The 14,692-nt window shown below is 40.0% G+C and overlaps 1 protein-coding gene across 1 annotated transcript in view; it reads right to left on the bottom strand.

The window, feature by feature from the left end:
• sema3b (sema domain, immunoglobulin domain (Ig), short basic domain, secreted, (semaphorin) 3B) overlaps positions 1-13,700 on the bottom strand; it is a 74,520-nt gene extending 60,820 nt beyond the window's left edge. Inside the window, exon 1 of the mRNA XM_075476349.1 lies at positions 13,138-13,700. The gene's annotated coding sequence lies outside the window, so the exon portion shown is untranslated. The remainder of the gene's footprint in view (positions 1-13,137) is intronic.
• Between the last annotated feature and the right edge of the window lie 992 nt (positions 13,701-14,692).

Below are 14,692 nucleotides of genomic sequence, written 5' to 3'. Positions count from 1 at the left end.
GATGTGGTTTAACGTTTACACACCATGGTTCATTGGCTTTCATTGACGTCTCGCTTGCTTGGCCAATAACTGTGCTTGACATTTTTTTTTCCCCTGTTCAGGAAGAGAGCATCAGTGTGTCAGCATGTAGTCATACCCTGCTGTTCAACCTACACTTCCCCACTGAAGCCCTGCAGGACTGATGACATGGTTTTAGTCTGGTGTGTGTGTACTTTTGTCAAAAAGCTGTATGAACTAAACTGCCACTTTAAGCCATCCAAATTACTTTGTCAAAAGTTTTTCTTGTCTCATCAATAAAAAGCACACATGATTTCACATGCTGAGACTGAGGTTATCATACACTTTTTATATTTTCGATGACTTCTGAAAGAAGCTTGGTTGGTTTTGGCGTAAGTGTCCATCTTTTTTTTTGTAGTGTGAAGGTGTGTTCAGGTATGTTGGTGAAACATAACATGTCACAGCTTGCCTCTTGCCCCCCACCCCCACTAATATTTTCACAACACAGGCTAAACTCCTCGCAGCATGCTGGTCACTCATTGTGTCAAACAGAACAGCACATGCAGATAGAAGGGAAAAAAAACAAAGAATACCTCAAAACACCAATCTTTTTAAGTTCTGAAACAATCTGTTCTATTTGGAGATATTTTTTGCATACATGTCCATTTCTGCCAACAAAACAAATGTTTTTCCTAACATGGACAGTCTTGGACTGAGAGCAGAATCTCTGTCTCATTAAAAGTTTTATGTGGCCAAAAACTGACTGTGAAAACAGTGAATGAAGCAAGAATAAATGATGGAGGACCATGAGTATGTGTTGCCCTCAGGTAGGTATCACTTCTTCCTCTGACCCTATCAATAAACAAGTACAAATAATGATTTCATGACCTGCTTCATTACGCCTGCTTTGCAGCTGTGTTTCCTTCCTCTGACTCTTCCCACCTATCCCTTTCTCAAGGCCCTGAGGTGCAAAACACAACAATGGACAAACATAACAATACCATCAAAAATACAACATTTCAGAAAACAAAACAACAAATCTGAAAACAAATAACTTACACAATCACAAAACAAAAGTCATGGCATTTCATAAAAAATCCAAACAAAAAGCACAACAACATTCCATTTAAAAAAAGATTTCTCTTAATTGTCGTTTTCTACGGAGCCCCTTGAGTCTTAAGGTGAAATATATTGGGGTGTCGAGAAAGCGTGCACCCGTTTTAAAAAGCGCGCTCTCATTTAACCAAACCGTGCTCTCCTTAAAATATAGCAAGCGCACGTTTACCTAAATCGTGCGCTCGAATTACTAATGTCGTGTACTCGCTGTAATACAGTCGTACTCACGTGAGCACAATTTACTGAAACGTGTCTTCACTTTGCAAAGTGCGCTCTCATTTAACCAAAACGTGCTCTCGTTGAAATACAACGTGCGCACGTTTACCTAAATCGTGCGCTCGATTTAGTAGTTTCGTGCTCTCGTTGTAGTAACAAAGTTATATACCTCGTGACCACAATTTACTAAAGCGTGGTCATGATTCACAAAACGTGTTAACGTTATTTAAGAAATGTATAGCCTAATTAAAATGGGCACAAGTAAGCAAAGCGTGGCCACGATTCCACACTCTCATAACATCATGAGCCAAATTAACCAGCAGGATATGATTCTTCACCATTTTGAAATGGACTTAATCAGGGTTTACCATGGGCTAGGTATGGAATACAAGAATATTCTTTCAACCTTGGCGTCCAGTCATGGCATCATCATGAGCCTAGTTGACTCAAAGTACTTCACACACCCTCACCTGTTCTCAAGGCTGCCTTGTAAGGCGCCCAAGTCAGGGCTGTAGCCAAATGAAAATCCTAAAATATTTATTTGCATTCGTTAATTTTTTCCCCAGGATGAATTGAACAGCATCCAAGACACATGGAATGCACATCGCATCCGTCCGTCCAGAAACCCAGGTGTTCCGGCTGGAATACCGGATATAATGCACCTGGCTCCGCATCTGTGGGGGGCTGAAGATCATCTCTTTCCTCTCGATGAAGCCAATCTGACCGTCTGCAAGTGGAAATGCACCTTCCTCGACTCCATACCATGCGACATCGATGTATTTGATTTTTGCACAGGCATAATGCAAGAACGAGGGTTACAGTTGACAAACAGTCCAGACCAAGCACTTGAATTATACATTACATTAAGGGACACTGTTCGTCCCATAATACTTGCTTAGGCATACATTCGCCATAGCACAATGCACTTACTGTTCCATTCCAAGCAACTTCCAAATAGATTAAAAAGGTAAGATGCTCACACTGTAATGGTAACAGATTTCGTGGCCACAATTAATACAACGTGCGAACGTTTCAAGCAATTTGGATTTATTGTTGCCATACAGAATGTCGTGGGCCCGTCTTACAGATCGTGGGCACACTTTTGTTTATTGTGCTCACAAGGTATATAATGTGGGCACGACTGAGGGGCAGTGAGCGCACGGTTTTAGTAAGACGAGCGCACGGTTTATCTATACGCGCGCACGCTTTATTTAGACGAGCGCACGATTTAATAAAGCGAGGGCACACTTTGAAAAGTGAGAGAACGCTTTCTTGAAACCCCCTGAAAAAGATATTGTTTGATCTCCACCGGGCTCCGTAGTTTTCCCTGAAATATTGATCTATTTTGTGAGATGTGCTTTTTGTTTTGTTACCTTTTCTCAAATGTGTTTCCTGTTTTGTTGTTGTGTTTTCTGGAATATGTTTTTTGGTTTTGTTTTGCTTTTTGTTCTTTTTTGGGGGTGCTTCTGAAATGGGTTGATGTTTTGTTGTTGTGTTTTCAAATGTTATTTAGTTGCATGTTTAGTTGTTTAGAAAAAAAAAAGAAGGAGTAAAGGAAGGAAGACTTAAGCAGGTTCTGCTTTAAACAAGAAGAACAAAGTTGCTTCTTTTTTTCTCGGGTCAGCAGCTGTAACCACACTGCTGTCCATCGTCATTGCATCGCAGAAATAGTTTGAAATGTCTGACCCAAAACGACCTGCTGCAGCACATTTCACAGTAATCTATCACTGTTTACAAAAACTATTCTCGTCTCCAGCTCAAAATCTCATCTGCCTATTCCTGCTCTTCTTCTCCTCCTTCTGAGCTATTCCTTCTGTGTACAACTATAGGCCGTCACATGCAACATCTAAGTAATATGTCAAACACATTGTTCAACATTAAGAAGATATGCATGAATATGCTAAGTGTATGCAAGTGGACAATTTGATAAATAGTTGCAGCATAAGACTTTCTCTCCTTTTTTATCAACACAAAAAGTCACATTTTACGTGCCCAACTAAATGCATGCACACACACAAAGCCAAGGCTAATGAGGAACATAATGGCGGTGTATCAACATATGGGATCTGATGCATGAAAGACTGTTGTTTGAAGCCCCCTCAGCCTCACATTAGACACCATCCAACTCTCTTTTCCATCTTTTAGTCTGCAGTCACATTAAACAGTGTCCAGTGCATGAATGTCTATGTAATTTTGGTGTGAATTTGTTCATTGCTATTCATGTGGGGTATTTAAATACATTTTTGGCCCTGTACAGAAACACGAGGGATGTAAGTAAAAGAAAATGCATGAGTCAAAGTCTTCAATGTAACAGCAAAGAGTCCAGGTCTTATTATATATGTACATGGCTTAGTCCACGTGAACCTTTCATTAACTTAATTATTTGTGTCACTTCATGAAATAGTTTAAACTTACTGCAACACAGATTAGCTGTAAATTAGGAAGATGGCGACTGCACATCCAGCAAATGGGTCACTTTAGACCAGGTTGAATCTAAAATCTCATGTTATGGGTCTGCTTTGGGATCTTCTGGAGTTTTCCCAAGCAGGAATCCAAGAGACATCCAAATCAGATGCTAAACCACCTCAGCAGTCTCTTTTCAAAGAGAAGAAGCAACAGTTCTACTACACAGTTCTACTGCACACTCCTTCCAGATGTCAAAGCTCCTTTTCAGTTTCCATCAGGAAATTAGTGTAGTACAGTAAAATCGGTTGCCGGGTTTGAAAGCACCAGCCCCTCATAGTTTTCCGATGCACGAGCCGGGCAACTCCATTTGGCCATTTCTGTTTCCAAAGCCAGTAATGAGACATGCATATCCGGTTCATACGATGGCTGATTGGCCAGTTGTGGAGGTGAAAAGGCAACTTGAAACTGCCCTTCAGACAATATTTTGCCTTCCATCATGGGAGAGCGGCACATTGTACAGGATCCTTTTCAGGCACACACTTTAGAGGTTGAGGTTACACATCATGTAAAAATTTGCACCTTCGGGTTACAAGCATATATTCAGAAAGTGATATGCAACAGTAAAATAGAAAAAAAAATGGACACTGCTTTCTTAACATCACCACGTTTTTTTATGTTTTGTTAAAAGTACTACTTCTGAAATTGCCCCCATGCCGTGGTGGCCAAGAAAAACTTACCCACTCCACCTGACGGCAAACTTAGAAACTTCATCTCTAATTGGAGCTATCTTGTACATCTATAGTCAGTAAAACAGTAAAAGGCTTTTGGAGCTCATTGTGTTACACATAGCTCTCCTGTAACACTAAATTTGAAAAAGCTAATCTATATATAAACGTATTACTCTACCCAGTACTTACATATTATTTACATTCAGAGATGCATTTTCCATGTTTTCGTGAAGCTGTAGAGTCGATCTCAAGTATTTCCGCAATCTGAACTGTGGACAAGCCTTACTTGTTAAATGTGTTTTCCACAACCCTAAAATACCTATCCATCCATCTGAGAATGTAATTTTGCAAATGGACATAGCTACATACCGGCTCTCCTTGTTTTAAATCATTTGTCAGGGTGTCTTTGAGCTGTGCCTTTTGTGTGCATGTGTGTGTGTAATTGTTAATCAAAGTTGAGTCATTTTATTTTAAAATTCCTTCTTCAGTCAATGCTCTTAAGGTTCATTTTACCTTTTCTGGCAGAGATAGTGCATATTCTCACCCCACCTAAAATTCTAATTATTTATATTGGACATTTAATGCATGCATACAACCACTGTTAGGTAGATTGAAGTACAAATAGCTCCACCATATTCAAATGAGCAAAAATACTCATTTAATTAGTTTGATGTAGAAAGGTCGAAATTAAAGAATTCTGATTGTTTTGGCTGATTCTAAAGATCAGTAACAAAGTGGCTTTGTTCTCCAGCAATGTCTGCTTGTTAGTGCAGTGAAGCTTAGTTTTTCCACACAGGCACACTAACATACACACAGCTACGCCCTTTAAAGTCCCCAGGTGTGGTTTGTAAAGATGGAGGCTCTCTGAAGGTGAACCCCATGGTGAGCAAAGGCAGGGTGCTGTGATTAGTGAGTGTGTGTGTGTGTGTGTGTGTGTGTGTGTGTGTGTGTGTGTGTGTGTGTGTGTGCGTGTGTGTGTGTGTCTGCGTGTGCGTGCGTGTATCGGTACTTTCATGTATTCACTTGTCTATAATGTCTGTATTTGGGGCCGACTGTCATGTAGTCAGCCAGCTAGAAAAAAGAGGCGCACAAAGGAGAAAGCCTGAAACCGGACAAACGCAAATAAATGATACGTTTTTCACACTGTTAGTTTCCTTAACTGAAAAATAATTGGAAAACCCAAATGAAAATTCTTGAATAGGGAAAGAGATTGATAAATGCTGCAGATTTCAAGAAAAAGGTGGGGGTTGAAGGATGGAGGGATGCAGCTTTTATCTGGAGGAGGAGAAGCCAAATTAGAAACGTGGCATGATCCCCCCCTCCTGGGACTGAGTCAATTAGCTTGCCTGGAGGAGCTGCCAAGAGGCTGGGGGATGGTGCTGATAAAGAGGGTGGTGGTGGGCGTGGGATGGCAGTGTGGGGACGGGATGAGACAGGACAAGGCCAAAAGATATCAGCAGAAAGGTTTTCATGGGATGGTGGGAGGATAGCAATTATATAAAATGTTGTGTGTGTGGTTCTGCAGGTGGAGCAGGTTGCTCACTCATCTTGTCATCAGAGGATCCAGAGTCCCTAAATGTTCAGTAAGAGTCAAGATAATGATCTCCAAATTATTCCAGATTGTCAGATTATCATTTAAATAAAAGATGATAACCTTGTTCTAATGAGGACGGCACAGGAACTGTGGATGAAACTAACTGGAAGACAAAAAAAGGATTGATGAAGAAAAAAAGGACTGCAGGTCTGATGGTGGATGCGTGACAGCAGCTGTGCTGCAGGATGAAACTGGAGTGGAAGGAGAAAGAACAGCGAGAGGCTTGAAGCTCTGACAAAATGCCTTTTTTTTCATCAAATCACAGCTGGAAATATAGAAAAGCTTCTGCCATAACTGTCAGTGAAATATGAAGCATCACTAATGAATATGATATTCAAAAACCTTAGAAAACAATCTATTTCTTTAATTCTTCGTCTTTTTCCATCTGTGATACTGAGCAGTTGTAGAACTGCAGTAAGCAGGATTACAGGTGGTGATAAGAAGGGAGGGAGGGCAAAGAGGGGAGGAAAAGGAGTGTGTCAAAAGCTGGGATGTGTAAAGTAGACATGGGGGAAAAGAAGGAGGCAGTCCTGAGAGTAAGGGAGGAGGAGGGGAATGGAAGATCAAATACAGGCGGGCAAATATATAAAAACAGGGGAGTGGTAGAGACCAAAAAAGGTTGAAAAATTAGAAGTTAGAAAGTGAAAAAGACAAAAATCAGAGCTAATGGTTATGCTCCAAACAACAAACCTTTCACTTACTGGTGGAATGAATCAAATCAGTCTTGTGGACACTCATCGGTGGGCTTCTCATTAGGACACCCACAGCAGCCAGTGACAAAGAGTGGAGGTGTGATGGGATTCAGCATAAAAATCCCAGTAAGACTGTGTGTGTGCGTGTGTGTGTTTATCAAATGAGATGCCAGACAGCCCATGTATGTGGTATCATCACCAGTGGCAGTAGAGGGTGGCAGGCACTTGAGTGACAGGTTAAAGAGGGAAAAAGAAGGAGAAGAAGCTGCACTGCACACGCTCAGTAACGTGTCAGCAGGCAGGCCTGCGTCTCCGGCCTTATCTGACAGGCACACTGCAGAACAGCAAAATCCTCTGCATAAGCCCCTCAAGCACTCCCCTGGGACATATAGTGTGTGTTTGCGTATGTGTGACAGAGATGGCGGGAATCTCGTTATTTTTCCATCTTTCGGTGTAAAGCTACTAATTCCCCCTCACCTTCAACACCATGTGACTGCTCAAGGTGATGAGACAGGACAGGCCTGGAGTCCAAACACACAGGTATCCCTGTGCACATGTACACAAACTGAAAGTGCAATTACAGGTCAGTCTGGCAAAGGAAAGGCCGTTCTGCACCAGCAACTGATCATACTGGAGCATTCAGGAAAGACAGAAGAAATTAGAAAGGACAGTAACTGTACAGGAAGGTAAAGTGGAGGGCAGGAAGGCTAAAGGAAGGGACAAGTAAAGGAAAAAAAGCATCACATTAAGGAAGATACAGATTTATTTCACTTCACTTCTTCAGTCTGTCTGAAGGCAAAAAAACATTTGATTATTATATAGTATAAAGTATTCAGTGCATGGTTTCACCTGATTGTATAACGTCTCCAGAGAAAATCCATTTTTAAACTGCACACTAGGTCCAGCCTGAAAGTTGTTTCTCTAACTTACCATCAATTTATATATTTACAAAAACAGACTGCAACATTGAAATATTTTACATATTTTATTAGGTCTTAATTTGGATTCATTGCTCCATCACATTGTAAGAAACCTGTCACCAAGACAACTTTTGAACTCTCTATCTATGTTATCTTGGACGGCTCCTCACATTAAAAGCTTGAACTTGAACATTAGTCAAAGTGCTACCTACATCCTTTATCTACCTCTTGAAACAAAGTGATGAATTAGGAAAACTATCCTTTCTGACCTCAGGCTCAACCCTTTTGTTACTCATCCATCCATCCACTGGCTCAGGTTATCCACACATATGAAATGACACCTTTAAAAAATGAGATGTGTTGTTTTCTACGGTGTCCATATCTTCCTTCATGCTTAAAACTATTGACTTGGTTATCATGCATACTTCACTGAACGATTTCTACTCAAAGTAGTAAGAACTAGCAACTTATTCATAAAGACACAATGTCCAACAAAAAGATCATAATCTACCTGGAAAACTCAAGACAAAAATGTGCTTTATTTATATTTAGTTTCATTTTATACCTAGATGGGAATATCCTGAGCTAACCTAACCATTAAGGTATCAAATGTACTGTAGATTACAGACGAAATGTTTGGGGATATGAATACAGTTCCTATTGGACCTTTACACCTTTAGCACTCAGGATACGAATATGAAAACTGCACATTTGGCATGAAACAGGAGAGAAGCATTGTACACAAAGTTTTGAAGCTCTATACACACACACAGACACATATATACCTACTGTACATTTTATTAATGGTAACTACAAAGAGAAATGACAGTTACCTATTAACTTTCTAACACACGCACATAGACTCACACTATACCCTTCATTAGCTGTGGCTTCCAAATCCAAATTCAATCCTTTTTTTTTTTCAAATCAGAAGGTTTGAAAAAGAAATCCAAAAATAAATAATAAAAAGAAACTGATGAAAGTTTGATGCTAACAGCCTTTTGCTCTTTATTTGAATGGGATAACAACCTCCTCTTCCGTCTGTCCCCTCTGGCTATAGGGGAAAAAGTCAATATTTTAAGAGAGCAGAGACATTCATTAAATATTTCAAACAAAGGAAAACTGACATTGCAGCCAGCTCTCTGCAAACAGGCAACCGAGACAGAGAAACAGACCAACACTGCTGGTCCATGAGAGGATTTTTATCATCTGGCCGACCCAGACACATTTAGTAATGTAACATACATTATTTCTTTAAATGTTTTATTTCTCCTTTGTGCATTTGTTACCCACTCTCTTCTGAACTTGTGGATATTTTGCCGTCTGAGCCTAGGGTTAAGGGAAAGGTCAATGTGTTTTTCCGCCTTGGAAGGGTTGAGTGAGAGGTTAATGGGTTTCAAGGTGTGACAGTGGATCAGTCTATAGCCACTTTAACCGTAGAGTTACCCTGGTGGTCCATTCATCACCTGGCAATCAGTACACCCAGCTTGAAACCAGAGAAGATGTTACGTTAAATAAATGTCCACTTTGCTGCTCTTTGATGTAAAATGACTGCACAGGTGAGCGAATGCAGCCTGACCATGTGGTCAAAACGATTATACTGGGCATGTGCTTTTGGATGCACCAAGGCTGATTGTCTGAGGCAGAAATCCTGTGACACTAAATCAACAGTGTATTTTAAATACAGAGCGTGTGAGAGTTAATATCATGAGTGGCAAAAGACCTCGTGCTGAACAAAGATTAATCAACTATCACTTCCAGAAACTCAAGAGAAACAAGCTGTCCTTTTTATTTACTTGGAGCCCATTACGCAAAAATCTTGCCTTGATTTACCTCCTTGTGACTTTTACTTAGAACAGTAAACAAGGGACCCAACACCAAAGTTTCCACACGGTGGAACACTGTAAGAGCTTCACAGGCCACGCTCCATCATTTCTGCGACACAATTGTCAGACAAAAAAGAAAAAAAGAGATTAAAAATCAGTATTTCAATTGCTCCATGTGGTTTATCTGGTTTAAAAAAAATGCCAAAAATTGCAATGGGACCACCAACACTTTGGTGTGTTCTGATTGTGGCAGCTTAAGCCAAGAAATAGGAAGCAGGTTTCTAGCTCACTCATTTTAAAGGCGGCTAAAAAGTGTGTGCTTTTCAGCTGTCCCAGGTGAGAAAATGACAGACGTTACAGAATCATGGCAGTATCTTTGATCCTCGCTCGGTCAAGCGAGTCAACCATAGAGGTTCAAAGACAGTCATTGTATTATGCAACCAAAGATAGCAAGTGACAAGTTTCTAACAGCATCAAAAATTTAGGATGATGATCCTGTAGTGGCCTGTCCAGGGTGTACCCCGCCTCTCGCCCATTGACCGCTGGGATAGGCTCCAGCACCCCCGCGACCCGACCGACGGATTCAGCGGTATAGAAAATGGATGGATGGATGGATGGATGGATGGATGGATGGATGGATGGATGGATCCTGTAGTGTGACTGCTGCTATGACCTATGTCTACTAATCAACCAATACAAATGTGCATGGGGTGGCGTGTCGATCAATGGAACATTGGTGCTATTACAACCAAAACAACCAAAAATCCCAACACCAAAGTGTGCATTCAGTGTAGACTGTCAGCAAAACATAATATGTGGAATTCCAACAACCAAATCTGGTTGAGTTGTAGCACCAGAAGACTCGTCTGTGATGTTTTCTCTAGCTCAAACTATAACCACAGCAAAAAGGACCCAGCAGGGACAACATACGCGGTAATAAACAGAGCAGTCATTTTTCTGTCTGTCAGATCAAAAAATCCTTCTTTACATAAGTATGATGCTTGAAAATTTCAGTCACACAGCCTATGAATTAGCAGGTATCCTAATCATACAGTCTGCATACATCGAGCATGAGGTCGTAGCTATGTTCATTAGATGCTTTTCATATATTGCGGCTTGCAGTGAACTCATAAGATACAATTTCACAACATGCTACAACCCATGATTATTAATTTGTGGGCTAAAAATCTTTAACTGCAACTGAATCATCATCACATGGCTCGATGGTCATTTTTCCTGTACATATAAAATAGAGAGGATATAGCCATTGTGACACATTGATTTGTCAACTGACATTTATCTCTTGCCAACTTTTTTTTAAGCCAAAAGTGAGAAGCACTAAGTAATAAGCTAGTGCCACCACGAATGATTAAGCTTGTTAAGCAAGCTGTGTCCGTAATTCATGGATATATCAAGTGAGATATTATTATCTAATTAACGAGTCTAATTAACTGAAGAACATACAGAAAACAGAAGCAAACTTAAAGCAAAATTGTAGAAAAGAATATATAAAAAATGTCATTTCAAAACAAGAGTCAAAACAATATGCATGTGTCTAATGTTCACTGTGGTATTAACTTCCTGAGTTGTAGTCAATGACTCCCAATGACTCAAAGGCATGTCAAGCCAGTCATTCTCCCCTTAAATTATAGAATTATTTTCAAAAGGACCGCAAGCACACCAAGCAGTCAAAAGGCTTTCAGCTAATGGCAGCATAATGGCATTTGGCAAAAACTTACTGGCATAAAAATTCTGGGAGAAGTTGAGGCGTTTTGATGGGAGCATTTTTTGGAACAGCAGCCGTCGGTGGTATTGTACTTTATGGAGCTGCTGCATTCTCTTTCAGACCTTTTATTACAATCTAAACAAAAAAAACTTGTATTTACCATAGACCACTATTCTGAAGACATCTGCAAAACTGGAGAAACTATCCTCTAAACTGAAAACGAGGTCAGCTTTCAGTCTTTTTATTATATGTTTCATATGTAAAACTTCCCTCTGTTCTAGGAAATTTATGTTTCAGTGACCTTGTTCCAAAAAAATCTATATGGGCTAACCTTTATCTGCAGTGGTCTGCAAAAAGTGCAACAAAACCTGAAAGTTAGAAAACTTTATTCACCAGGCAAGAAGATCTCATACAAAGTGAATCAGTGCCATCTTGATTACATTGCACAGTAACTACACCACATCAACGATCAAAAGCAAATGAAAACACTTTTAAAAAGGCTTTATTTGCAGAGGCGAAGGGTGCAAAAAAAAAGCCACAAGACATGTTTTAGGCTAAGTTATAAACTATATCTGCTGTTAATCACAGATAAAATCTTCTAGATAAAATTTGATGTTTATAATTCAATTAAATTTAACAGATGACACAATGAGTGTTATGTAAGCATATAAAGGGTAAATATGTGGGCTCCATGGTATGGAAATGGAAGTTACTGTGCAGGTTAAGATGGCTTTGGGGTGGAGGCGCTATAAAGACTAGTGAGACCATGGGTTATAGAACTGAATAGATTAAATGACAGACAAAATACACACCTGTAGGACAGAAAACATGTATACAGCCATTTGCACACAAATCAGAGGATCCTCTGACTGACAGGAAAAATGAGAAACAATGAGCTAAAGTACATAAAGGAGGGCATATACACAAAGCTTTGTAAGTAAGTGAATAGTAAGAAAGATAGTGATGAGGAAGAAAGAGGAGAGGGGTGGGAGAGAGGATGAGAGCAAAGAAGAGTGACATGAAATAAGCCTCTGTCATTATTTGGGGGATTTTGTCGAAAAACCTTCAGGAAAGACTGAATGAAATAAGATTAGAGAGAAAAAGTAGAGTGTGGTGGGATGAAGGGTAGAAGATGAGAGACTTACAGCAGGTGTAAAGAGTCAAAACCACTAATTTACGATCTTTAAAACTAAAAGAAATATAAAAAATTGCCAAAATAGGCATAAATGGCTCTCAACCTTTTAAAAAAAGCATTATCAAAACTTGTAGTGTTCTTAAACTGAAAAATAAGTTTAGTGTTTCATATCAATGCCAGATGAAAAAAACTGTCTGCAAAAGCAACAATAACTCCCTCCAAATCTCCCACTTCTACTGGTGGATAAAACATCCAAGACACATGTTCCTGCCAGCATGCAAACTCATTGCCTTTATGCTCAGATGATTCACCAACTGATCAAATCCAATCACAAATAACAAACCCACAAAATGCTCTCACTTGTATATTTCCTGTGAAAATGAGTCCACACGTATGCAGTCCAGCAATACTATTATGTTACTCATAAAAATCCCCCTTGTGAATAGCACAGATCTGAAACAACATCTACAACAGATCTGACAGATGTACGTGTGTATAATCCATTACAACACAAACCCACATAGGGTATTCCCCAGCTTCAAGAGACTACTTTGCAGGTTCTTTTAAGTCTCAGTTATCAAAAACTATTTTGGAAAATAAAAATGATTAAAAAACACCCATGCACACCTCACTTTGTCCCAAAGTCAAACACACACTTCCACAAATCAGTTACTCATTTAACTGAAATCTCTGATAGATACATTTTCCTGAGACAATACTGTTGTGAAGGATAAAAACATGCCAGAGCTTCATGAATTCTGTAATTCAATCACAATCTCACCTTCATCAGCTGCCTCCACTGCTTGTGTCCCGTCTCAGTCCTCAGCCCATCTGAGTCATTTTCCCCTTGGCAGGTGCCGTCATGGTCAAATAGTCCAAAGGGCTGGAGAGGCTATTCTGTGTTTATTTTACTCTGACTCTCTTATTTTATTCAGTCCTTCTCTGAGTCCTGTTGTGATTTGAATCGCCACAAGAAAAGCAATATTTATTTGTAAGTGTGTGTGCTCACAACTCCAAAGATCCTGGAATTCCTGAGTCCTGCGCTAAAGAGCGAGCCTGGCTGAGCTCCCTCTCTGTCTCTCTTTCTGCACTCCTTTTCTTTTTTTTTTTTCCTTTCCCTCCCGTCCGGAGAGAGAGGAGGGGAAGAAACTCAGGGGGTGGGACGGAAGACAGAAGCTGCTTTCAGCCAACTCTTTCTCTATCTGCTCTTCCTCCCTTGCTGTCTCTTCCCATGTCCTTTTCCCTGCTCCTCTTTCTTTTTGCCTTACTTTTACGCTCTGTCTTTTGGCTTGTCCTCTGTGACAGATACTCTTTCACCGCTCAGCAAGGCGTGAAAGCAAAGCTCTCTCTGTCACACACACATGCACACACTTCCCTTTCTTTCAATGCCACTCCCTCATCCACAGTCCAGAGGTAAAGTCGCTCCCTTGTTCTGTCACACAGCCACAGGACACTATTGTTTGAGATATTTTCAATCTCTGTGATAGGTTTCTGGTTAACTAAAGGTTAAATAAATAAGAAAGAAAAGCTTTTTTCATCTCCTGCTGCTGTGCACAAGTTATCCCTAAATGTTCACTTCATTGTGAGTTCATGAGTGCTCGTCATTGTGTGATTTCAGTCCAAAGTTCCCTCTAAAATTTCACACATTCTTCGAAAGATCATGTCATCCATTAGTTCTTTGTTCTTTCTTGAGTCTGCTGTATTTTTCCAAATTGTAAATTCTGACTTGCTGAGCATGTTGAAATTAACAATCAGAACTTAATAATCAAATCCCTAACACTGCTACCCTTGGTATTTTACTCATTTATCTGCAGAATGTTCTTCTCTGGACTAAATGAAGATTATCATGTTATATTTATGGGAATATTATGTTATATTCATCATATTTGTGGAGGGAACACTGAGGATGCAATTTACTCCAGTAAAAGGGATACTGTCTCTCAAATAAATAAAAACACACTTAGCATTGATATTACATCATTAGTTTCTTGGAGTCAATGGATGTTTTAGGTCTTTCAACATCCAAAACCCTGTAATCTACACCACCTACAAAACTAATGTCCTGGCCTACAGGCCCTTGTGATGACCAGGATGTTGAAAGAGCTACAAAGGAACTGACCTGTGCCCAAACTCCAAGGGCTTGCATCCTGCTTCTGCTTTTCCAGTCGCCTAGGAGCTCAGTGTTCTTCGCCCTCTTTCTAATGTTGGTCTCCCAGTCATTCTCCACCCAAAGACAACAGTGTATTAGAAAAAAAGGATCTGCTTATGGAGGGTTTCTAAAATCAGCACAATGTCTGGCCTTCCCAGAGTTATCATAGCAGTTTCCAGGAACTTCT

The sequence above is a fragment of the Odontesthes bonariensis genome, chromosome 10, assembly GCF_027942865.1.
Source record: "Odontesthes bonariensis isolate fOdoBon6 chromosome 10, fOdoBon6.hap1, whole genome shotgun sequence".
Taxonomy (NCBI): Eukaryota; Metazoa; Chordata; class Actinopteri; order Atheriniformes; family Atherinopsidae; genus Odontesthes; species Odontesthes bonariensis.
Note: the sequence above shows the minus strand (reverse complement) of the source record. Positions and strands in the feature narration are given on the sequence as shown.